Source organism: Coenobita brevimanus, chromosome 72 (genome assembly GCF_032717465.1).
Source record: "Coenobita brevimanus isolate Jiangsu-jjx chromosome 72, ASM3271746v2, whole genome shotgun sequence".
NCBI classification, from domain to species: Eukaryota; Metazoa; Arthropoda; class Malacostraca; order Decapoda; family Coenobitidae; genus Coenobita; species Coenobita brevimanus.
This window is the reverse complement of record NC_137025.1, coordinates 890269-900755: the sequence shown is the minus strand read 5'-3', so window position 1 is coordinate 900755 and position 10487 is coordinate 890269. Positions and strand designations below refer to the sequence as shown.

Genomic DNA, 10487 nt, shown 5'->3' with positions numbered 1-10487 from the left:
TTAATCATTATGGGTTGAGCTGAGGTTCAGGAACAAGTACAAAAGTCCAGTAAAATGTGCCAATACTAATAACAGTAATAATATTCACTCTCATCTTAAATGTCAGGATCAACTTGCCTAGCCCCAGGTTCCTATGCTCCTCATGGGGCAACATAGGATTGGATGATGATGATAATGATAATAATAATAATTATAATAATAACAGTAATAATAATAATATTATTATTATTAATAAACTTAAAAGGGCAGCCAAAGAAGATTTATAAAAGGGTATTTAAACCTCAGAACACCAAGTAAAGTAATTTACAAATTTTACTTTATTTTATCACTCTTGTACAGCCAACCAAAAAAGTATCGTACACCTGGGGATCGACGTTTGTGAAAATGAACGAGTTTTGCAGACGCACATCAATTTCTTTAACATAATGTCTCAAAAAATAAAACTACCAACCAATACACGAATGAATCTGTTAACATCTTAACTCCAAAAATATACCGTCTATTATGAGTTGATTTCTGTGATTTCAAGTTGTTACCAAGGACAATATTTGCACATATAATTACAGCGGGACCCATAAATCACAATGCTTCTTAGTTCCTTCATGTTTCAGAATGATGTGTGGGGTAAGATGGCTGATACTTTTTTGGCTGACTGTACTTACAAACATTTAGTACTAACATGAGACAGACGAGTTCCGTTCTCCTTCGTTTGGTAGATTAGGTGTTCATTCCATATTCCCTTTGACTTTCTAGCCTTCCTCTTCTTCTCAACTGACTTCAGCCTGCAACTCCTCCTCCTCCTCTTCTCAGTTAACTTCAGCCTGCAACTCCTCCTCTTCTTCTCAGTTAACTTCAGCCTGCAACTCCTCCTCCTCTTCTTCTCAGTTAACCTCAGCCTGCAACTCCTCTTCTTCTTCTTCTCAGTTAACCTCAGCCTGCAACTCCTCCTCCTCCTCTTCTTCTCAGTTAACCTCAGCCTGCAACTCCTCCTCCTCTTCTTCTCAGCAGCCTTCAGCCTGCAACTCCAAGCCCGCCACCTGCATCTTAAGTTTAGCCTGTTGGGAATTGCAAGAAGTGGTGAAACTAGTACTGCTGCTTGAACTTTTATGACAATTATAAAATACGAAACAAATCTTAAAAGCTTCCATTTATTTTCAGCATCTAAACCACAACACTGCCAAGTTTTCTTCCACCTAATCTACACCTACTCAGGGATTAGATGTCTTGCAAAACATTCAGCCACATTCAAGGTGGCACAGGAAGCTTTGTAGTACCTTATGGCACTTGACAATATCCCAAATCAATTCACAATGCTCCTAACTATAAACAAAAACCAGCCCTCAATACACAAACCCCTTTAGTCAGATGACATAATCTACATTTCAATGCTATTACCAGATTACTGAACTTCGGGCAGACCACTAGTAATGAAGAGGATAACAAAGGCTTTATCTAACTCCTCCAGCTTTGCAACTTGCCTATAAGCTGAATAAAATGTCTGGTAGCCGCAACAATGAAGTACAAAATCCATCACCAGACTGAATAGTTTAAGCCTACATAATGGTAGCTGGCAGTCCAGTGTGTTCCCATATAGCTGGAAGAGTCACCCTACTACCCTTCCAAGAGCCAGCTAAGGCTAGAATTTTAGGTGGCATGAATGGCTTCATGACGCCTTTAACTCAGTAAATATTTCTGCATTGTTTTGTGATTTATATCATTATAAATTTGACATGACGCATGCGAGGGACGCCTTAATCTTCATGTGCTGACACTGATATTATCCAGTGGCTGCTGTGCCTGGTTACAGAAACATTCAATTCCCTCCTTATTAGCCCCAAAAGGTGGATTGCAGGAAAATGGTACCAGTAATTTCTATCAGCAGTTCACTGTGTCCACATTCATATCCTGGGGCTGTAACTAACCTACTACTACTACAGTGACCCCTCTAATTATGCAGGTTCCATTTGCGATTTTCATCATTTATTATCTATCTACCTATAACCAGTTGCCATGATCCCGTAAAAGTTACTTGTCTTTGAGTTACTTGTTTTACAGGGAGGGGCACTAACCCTCCGCCAACCCACTTGCTGACACGTAAAGAACACATGTGGGTTAGTTATATGGTTACCACCCAGCGTTGTAAATGGGGAAAAACCCTATCCTGGTTCCTGTTACCCTGGGAAATTCCAGAAACCTGCCCCCCTAAAACATGGTCTGTCGGGTGCCGACAGTCAAAACTCCCACATGTTGACGTGTCAACATGACTGCCACAAAGTCGCACACTGCTTCCTCTCCCTCTCCCCCCATCTGTAGAGGGAGAGAGAGACCCCTCAGCCTCAGATACGTCCCTCCTTGACATCTAAGCATTGCTCCATCCCCCGTCATGGCAGCTGATCACTACTTGCTTACCAATCTGTACACGAATTAACCCTTTTAAAAGCCCAGTGATGTTCCTAGGGACCTAGAGGTTGTGTTAACTAAAAAAAATATTAGGTATGATCTAGGAGGAAGGGAGGGGGGGGTGTCAAAAACTTTCAAGGCCAAAAGGGGCTTTTGGAAAATTTTTGGATTCTGCCATACCAATTAGCCTTATAACGGGTTTCTATGGTAACATTAGCTTGGTTCGATTTCTGTGGAAAATTCCAATGATACATCTGCCACGTAACTGGGGGGATCACTGTTCTACTGTGTCTGACCACCTCTCTTCCTTTCTTCCTGTCACTTTTTACTACTCAACTTTCCAATTCAGATGATTCTATGCCACGTGACAGACCTACTGTTTTCCTGCAAACCAGAAAACTATTTACAATGCTGGGTGGTTATCACATAACCAGATAACAGCATGATGTGGACCCTGCTACGACGCCCCTGCTAACTGGCTGAGACTCATAAACCTTCTGTCCTGCATAGTCAAGCTGATATAGAGATGGTGTGCCATTCTGTATTCTGGGTGTGACTTATAAGGGACTGTGGGGTTCACAAGGAGGCCAGTGCACCCCACTTGTTAGGGAGTGTCTCAAATTAACTAGCTGCAGCTGTGTTTTGTGGATGCAATCACCGGTCAGTCATTAAGGTGCATAAGCAGTTCTATCCCTTACTGACCTAGTCTTCTGGACAAATGTCATCAGTTTCAGGATCATTCTAGAGGTGATGTTGAGGCCGAAGAGCATTACAGTGAATTGGTATCTGTCTCTCCCCACTGCGAACTCCATGTACATATGGAGCCTGGGTGTGGACTAAAACATGTCAAGAAGCATCCTTCAGGCCAACTTGTTAGCCAAACCTCTGTGCACAATTACATAAGGATATCTAGGTAGTCATGTCAAATTTTGAGTACTTGGTGGATTAGCAAAGGGGTGGGGATAGGATCAGTCACTTCCTGCATGGTAGACACCAGTATGTCTGAAATAGATTCAACAGATAGTGGGGGACATTCATTGTATGACTTGCGCTTCCAGGCCTGGAGGCATGGTGCTGGTGGCTGTGAATTAAAGCATGACTGACGGGGTGGAATGCAATGCTTCCCCCATATTATGCAACACTTTGGCAGGATGAACACCCACTTGTGTCTCTAACAGTGATGCTACCCCAGAAGCCATTCCAGTTACTTGTCACCTGGAGGCTAACTTTCCTTCTTTGTAGCTGGGGTGGACTTTGCAACAACTGGCATGTCACGTGGACACAACCTCAGTTCAGCTTAATCCTTTTACTGTGTAGGTTTTTCTTTTCTGGATATAATACCTTGCTGGTAGCCCGAATATACCACTCTGAAATGCAAGGATTACAAAGATGCCTTTGAACCCCTTTAGAGCCACAAGGATTCTGTCAACTGAATAAAATTATTAAATATGGCAGATAAAATGTAAAAAGTATGTTAATACTGTACACAACATTACTCAAGATGCAGACAACAATGAAATATGTTTATACTAGCGGAGATGGGTATGATGATGATGATGATTCTACCTCATTTGTGTTGTACTTTATATATTTTTAGCTACTGTGACCATCATATTACCAACTGCCAGCTGTTCTTGGCAGTCGGAGATGTAGAAACTAAATAGCTGTGATGAAACTAAGAATAAGTGACTTGCTCAATAAACATGAAATCTAAAACCCCATTATTATCCTTGCACCATACTGTGGATTATCCTTGCTTATATTAATTTTTTCACAGCAACTTATTACCTGCAAGTGTTGGCTTACTACCATTCTTTTTTTCCCCTCTTTTTCTCTTCAGTTTTCTTCTCTTCTCCCTCACTTATTCACTTCTCCCCCTCCTTTCTTCTTTCCTCCCTCTTTTTCATCTTTTGTTCCCTTTTTTTCCTTCAAATTTCTTCTCTCCATCCCTCTAAAATGCATCTCCTATTCTCCATCCCACCAAAATGCATTGCTAACCACGCTAGGCAGACATATTAAGATTACAGTACCTGCATTCCAACGGCTGCAGGGCTTTCGGAGTATGTGCTATGCGATCCAAGGCGGTGTGCATTAACTTGTACGTGTCGGTGCTGCTGATCGTAACAATTTTGGTGCCACTGGTGAGGTTTCTGCACACCATAATGGAGCTTGCATGTTAGAAGTGCAGCAGTCCTAACAGTACAATCCTTTGCCTTTAGCCTGAAACCAAATCAGGACTGTCAATGTCTAGGTAATAATCTATCTATCTATTGCCAGACGCCTTAATCCTGTTTGGGGTGGCCACAAACAAATCGCCTCCAAGTCGCCCTGTCCCCCGCCATTTCACTGCCCTGCTCCCAACTCACACCCCCCTCTCTCATATACCTCTCCACCCCATCCCTCCATCTCATCCTCGGCCTCCCCCTCCCTCTTCCCCCCTCCACCTCACTCACATACACTCTCTAGGTAATAATGATTTCCCTTATTTCAAAATTTCACTAACATTGCTTTTTCCCTAATCTGTAAAGCACTCTACAATTTCCTTTTTTTTTTTGAAAATGTTATTACCCTCACATTTTCCTTGACCTCAGCATTACCCACTTCTGCTTGGGTTTAAGAATATTTAGACAACTGGGGTAGCTATGATGTTTCACCTTCACCTTAATATATAAAATAAATAAATAATAATAATAATGAGCAACCTGAAACTGGAAAACTATGCATTACCATAATAATGAAAAATAAAGTGATTCTGTACATTCCCAAAAAATCACATGCAGGGCAAGGCTGAAGAGAAATGAGCAACACCAGCATTGTATGGAGGTAGAACAGTTACTGCCAATACCATTAGCTACGTCTCTTTTGAAGCATAGGGGCCTGAAACTATACAACCAGTCCTGAACACTTATGGGTACAAGGCCAACCTATGCCCCTGGCCGTGGGGGAAGGGGGGGACTGACCACCCTTGAGACAACTCATACTGTGCAGGCCACAATACATTTACACTCACTAGCTGTACCACCAGGCCAGCTTATAATTCCTGTAACCAGCTCATGCTACAGATATGACAAACCAGGAATATATCATACAATATCACAGTATCCGAAACTACAAATAAACTGAACATCAAATAAGTAACACTGGATGGTAACCACATAACCTATATTGCAGATGCCTCAGTTTACCTGGTTATGTCACTCCTGGACATGGCTCTTAAGGGTTTACATCTGAGAAATGGTTATGGTTTACTACTCATATAATGCTACTCAGCTGAAAGTGATTGGTCACTTGCCCTGCATGCTGGGATTAACCGGCCTCGCCATGAGTCCCTATGCTCCTCATGGGATAATAATACATTAGATGATTCATTCATTCATTGCCAGACGCCATGTATCCCAGACAGGGTGGCCAAGGGCTTAGAGTTAATTGTTTTACAGGGAGGGGCACTAATCCTCCACCAACCCCACTTGACGTAGGGATGCCAACAGCATCTGGTGTTCCCAGGCGGTCACCCATCCAAGTACTAACCAGACCCAACGTTGCTTAACTTCACTGATCGAATGGGAAGCGGTGTACTCAACGTGGTATGGCCGTTGGCACATTAGATGATAAGACTGAATAATTAATACTTATTTGTGAGCAAACTTCATGGTGAATACAATTTAGCAGAATGTGGTATAATGTCACCAAACATCAGTAAAAGGCAATCCCCATATTGCCTGAGTATAAAGCAAAGCATCCACCACTGGGCAGGCCTTGGAATCCCTGCAATGTCATCTCCATTGACATGGCTTAATGTTTTTTTTTTTTATAGTACAAAAGGAAGGTCTTTTGTATATAAATAACTAAGGGTTCGAAGATTCCTATCAAACACTGCAAAAAAAAGAAGAAATGAAAACTTGCAGTTGTACGTTATACTCATAGACAGTGTTTGCCTTACTTTATCCTAAACAAGCATTATGCGCAGGTAGTGTTTGCTCTGGCAGAGGTCATACTCACATTAGACTGGACACATCCTACGATGAGACCACACACACCGCTTACACACCCGTCCGTCCTGCATGTTGACACCTTGTTGGACATGGAATTCAAGACCTCGAATGCACATCACCCTCATATTTCTGTTATAATAATTAAGTACATTACATACTATACTGTAATTAATAAAACCTGTGCTACTTTACATTACAGCCTACCCTCACATTCCTGAAAAAAAATCAGCAACATTCATCCAACACAGACTGTTATGGATGAGTCTTTATTTAAATCAGAATTTTTGCCACACCAAACTTTTGTGATTTCTGATGCAATCAGCTAGTATTTTGTTTTTAAGATATGTAATTTACATTAATGTTATGCCCCACTGATGCAAAAAGGCAAAGGAATGTTATTATACTAGCTGTCTTCGGCCCTCAAATCTTTAAATGGCCCTGTGTCTCTGCAAGCATGTTATTATTTATTTATTTTTGCAAATTGTCCCAGTACATGCACAGAGAAAGCATATTACTGAAGTCTGCACCATGAATGTTCTCAAATAAAGAAAACATGCTCAATAAATGGTTAATTAGCAATTAAATGGACTCAGTCAATGCCTACAAAGAGCAAACAGTTTCATACTTGCAGCGGACGGATATAATAACCAATGGGACTCCAAAAATGCATTATTTCACAAAAAAAACTTGAAGTCGTACAGTATTCAGTTTCGCTTGCTGTGCGCTTGTTTTCATCGAGCTAAAGATCCCAAGTTAATAACCAAAATGTCTTCCTGAATTTTTGCAAGGCTTAACCACACAAATGGCAGTAACATGCAAAACAAAACTGTGAACAAGATGAACCCAACCTGTGGAAGCTAACTGTGTCAGAATGGGGGCTAATGATACCCCACAAAAATTACGAGCCGCGGTGTAACATCACGTAACCATGACAACCACATGCTGGTTTTAAACATACACAGCAGACAATACAGATTACACCATAACACTGAAGCAAGTGATCAATAATTAAAAAAGTTGATTGTTTGGTTCCAGAGTGTAATCACCAGCCCGAAGGTAATGAATATGGTTTCTTTCACTTTCTAGCGGATGAAACAAAAACAAAGGAGGAAAAACGTAATAGTGTAAGTAGAGCCGGCAAAACTCCCAACTCCACATCACTACAATGCAGCTGTTATTTCTGTAGTTGTGAGAAAAGTAACTGAGCTGGATGATTAAGGTCAGAGCACAAAAAGATAAAAGTTGTATAGGAGGGAGAAACAAATGCATGGCTATGTAGGCATGAAGTAGGTCCAGGTAATAATGTTCCGCCTGCCAACCCTGCCTCTGTCAAAAAAAAAAAAAAATAATATCTTCCAGGCACACATAACAAAAACACTGAGAGGGAATTTGGATCTTACAAAACTAAAATGAAAAACTAAGATACTATTATTAAACCCAGAATACATGATGACGCACAAAATTATCGGGACATCTATTTTCAGTAGCTACAGTATAAGCAAAGATTTTCTGGCAGTGTACAGGGTGGAGAAAATATACAAACGGTTAAATGTATCCTTAAAACGAGTAAAATATTGAAAGACGGTATATAAGAGCAATACAGGTGCCATGTGGAGCTCTTGGTACCATAAATTGTACGGTAGGCAAGAATTTCATACCTTCTAAAGCAAGGTACAGACGTGCTAATGACGGCCTTGGGTATAATGAAAGTTCTGTCATTCACCATACTACACCACACTAAATCACCTTATATGACTAGAATACCGCTGGACCTAACCAAACAAGATATTGCCCGAGGTCTAACACTGCCACCAAACCCAATTATCAAAATCTGACTTACTGTTGCTCTGCCTACCAACAAAACACCCTGTGCAAACACTATATACATTCTCAAGCAATATATACCGGTAGCAAATCAACTTTACCATGAAAATTGAAAAATATAGAAAAACTGAAGTAATGGCAACTGAATTGGTAAAGTCCTTCTCCTAAAAGTAATGCATAAGTTCCCCAAACCTCTGCCTAATTAAGCTGGGGGTGAAAATTGGCGTCACAAAGGTTACCGGACAAACCAGAACTCCGACCTGATGAGACGGTTCACCAAGATACACTCCATTCCCCATTCTTTCTTTCCCTTCCCCTTCCTCCCATACATAAATTATATCTACAAAACTCTCACATTGTTATAATCACTCCACCAGTGATAAATGTAACTCTGCAGCCAACTAGTGATAATTACCTGGCGGACCCGTTGCAGCAATCCCTTCCGCCATTTAACGCCACGTCCTCTCCTTTGTTAGACCATCTTGCACTGAGGATGTTCTGGGTTTCCATATCAGTTTTTCGATTTCAGAAATTTTCGTTCAGTAAATGTAAAATAATTTTCATCCCTGGCACAATTTTCACTAATAGCTGTACGTGTAGCGGTAATTAATTGTAAACTAATTTTCTCCACATGGGCAAGATTAGACATTACGAATGCCTCGTTCCTTGCACGTAGCCTAAACGTTTTAAATATCAGACTATGCAACAGTTGCAAGAAATTTACAATAAATATTAATAAACAGACGAGAAAAATCAGGATAACCGCGATTTCCATCGAGGAACAACAGATAACTCAAGGATCCAATTGCTTATGAGTTTCAATCACAGGTTTCAATGACCAAACCATGAAACACAAGTAGGAATGCCAAACCTAATTTTTATTATGGCTACATTTAGACGATATGGCCAGATAGAGGGTCATGAAATAGCAAGTAGATAATAGCCTCTGATGGACAACCATGAAGTTGCCAACAGTCTAACCCCTCTGGCATCATGAATAGTAGTAGAGACTACAAAGTAGTCATGGAGGAGCAGGATAGGACTAAAAAGTTATGCTATATGAAGAGCTATGAGGTAACAGATTATGGAGGATTCATGAGTTATCTGATACAGGCTAAGCTATAAGAAGTAAAGCCATGAGGCAGCAGATAAAAGCTGTATGGGGAACTATGTGACATAAAGACAATTTTAAGAGTAAGCCGTGAAGCAATGAATAAAAGCTATATGAAGGAATCCCATGAACAGGCAGGTGGTGGCTATATGAAGGAAATCCATGAAGTGGCAAATAAAATCTGTGGGACAACCATGGAAAAAAGAAAAAGAAAAGGTGGAAGTTTTGAGGGTTGGGAATCTGCTGTTGTATAGATGGATGACCCTAATGGAGTGGGTAGGAGGAGCAGTGATGACATTGTGCCTTTCAGTTGCACAGTGGAGGAAGGAAGAAGGGAAATAGTAAAGGAGAGGGGGGAATGATTCTATTTATCTATCTATTGCCAAACGCCATAATACCGTAAGGGGTGGTCATTTGACTTTTGAGTTATTTGTTTTACGGGGAGGGGCACAAACCCTCTACCAACCCACTTGTTGACACGTAGGGAGCACGTATGGTTTGGTTATATGGTTACCACCCAACGTTGTAAATGGTTTCTTGGCTTCCAGGAAACCATTTGGCTTGTCACTCAATGTAAAGCCACCTTTAAAGGAAAGAAAAGCAATAAGCAGTGACAGGAAAGATGGAAGAAATAGAAAGAGAGGAGGGCAGCCACAGAAAAAGAATGATAAAGGCTTAGGAAGAAGTAGGCAGCACTACATCAAGTGAGTGGATGATGGTCGCCACCACCTACCACAAATATCCTTCTCAGTGGCATTATAAACATCAACCTTCAGAGTGATGTAAACACTGGGTATCTTGGAAACATTTTATTCCAGTTTACAGTAACACCAGTGCAGCACAGCACATTCCTCAATATATTATAATATTGATATATAGAAACTCTGCAAGCTTCAGCTAAAGTTATATACATGTCCCTAACCTGACAACTACCTCAGTGCTGGGTGAATAACTTAACACATTCACCCCAGCCCGTCCCAGGATCACACTAGGGTCTTTAGTCTTGTCGATTAACCTTCTGAATCCAGTGATGTTTTTATTCTTTGTATAGTCCATTCTGAATTAAAATTAAACTCAGCAATAAGTTACACCCATCCTATGACCTCCAGTCTTTTAAATGTAGTGTGTCCAGGCATCTCGAACAAATCTTGAATTTGGCT

At 40.8% G+C, this 10487-nt stretch overlaps 1 long non-coding RNA gene and 1 other non-coding gene across 2 annotated transcripts; both read right to left on the bottom strand.

The window, feature by feature from the left end:
* Nucleotides 1–298: 298 nt before the first annotated feature.
* LOC145407006 (uncharacterized) lies at nucleotides 299–10046 on the bottom strand. Its single transcript, XR_013898665.1, has 4 exons — nucleotides 8632–10046; nucleotides 6400–6521; nucleotides 4431–4620; nucleotides 299–1055 (listed from the first exon to the last, which is right to left on the bottom strand). It is a non-coding gene; the product is annotated as an uncharacterized LOC145407006 (long non-coding RNA).
* LOC145407309 (5S ribosomal RNA) lies at nucleotides 5880–5998 on the bottom strand. The gene has a single exon (XR_013898680.1). It is a non-coding gene; the product is annotated as a 5S ribosomal RNA (ribosomal RNA).
* Nucleotides 10047–10487: the final 441 nt, after the last annotated feature.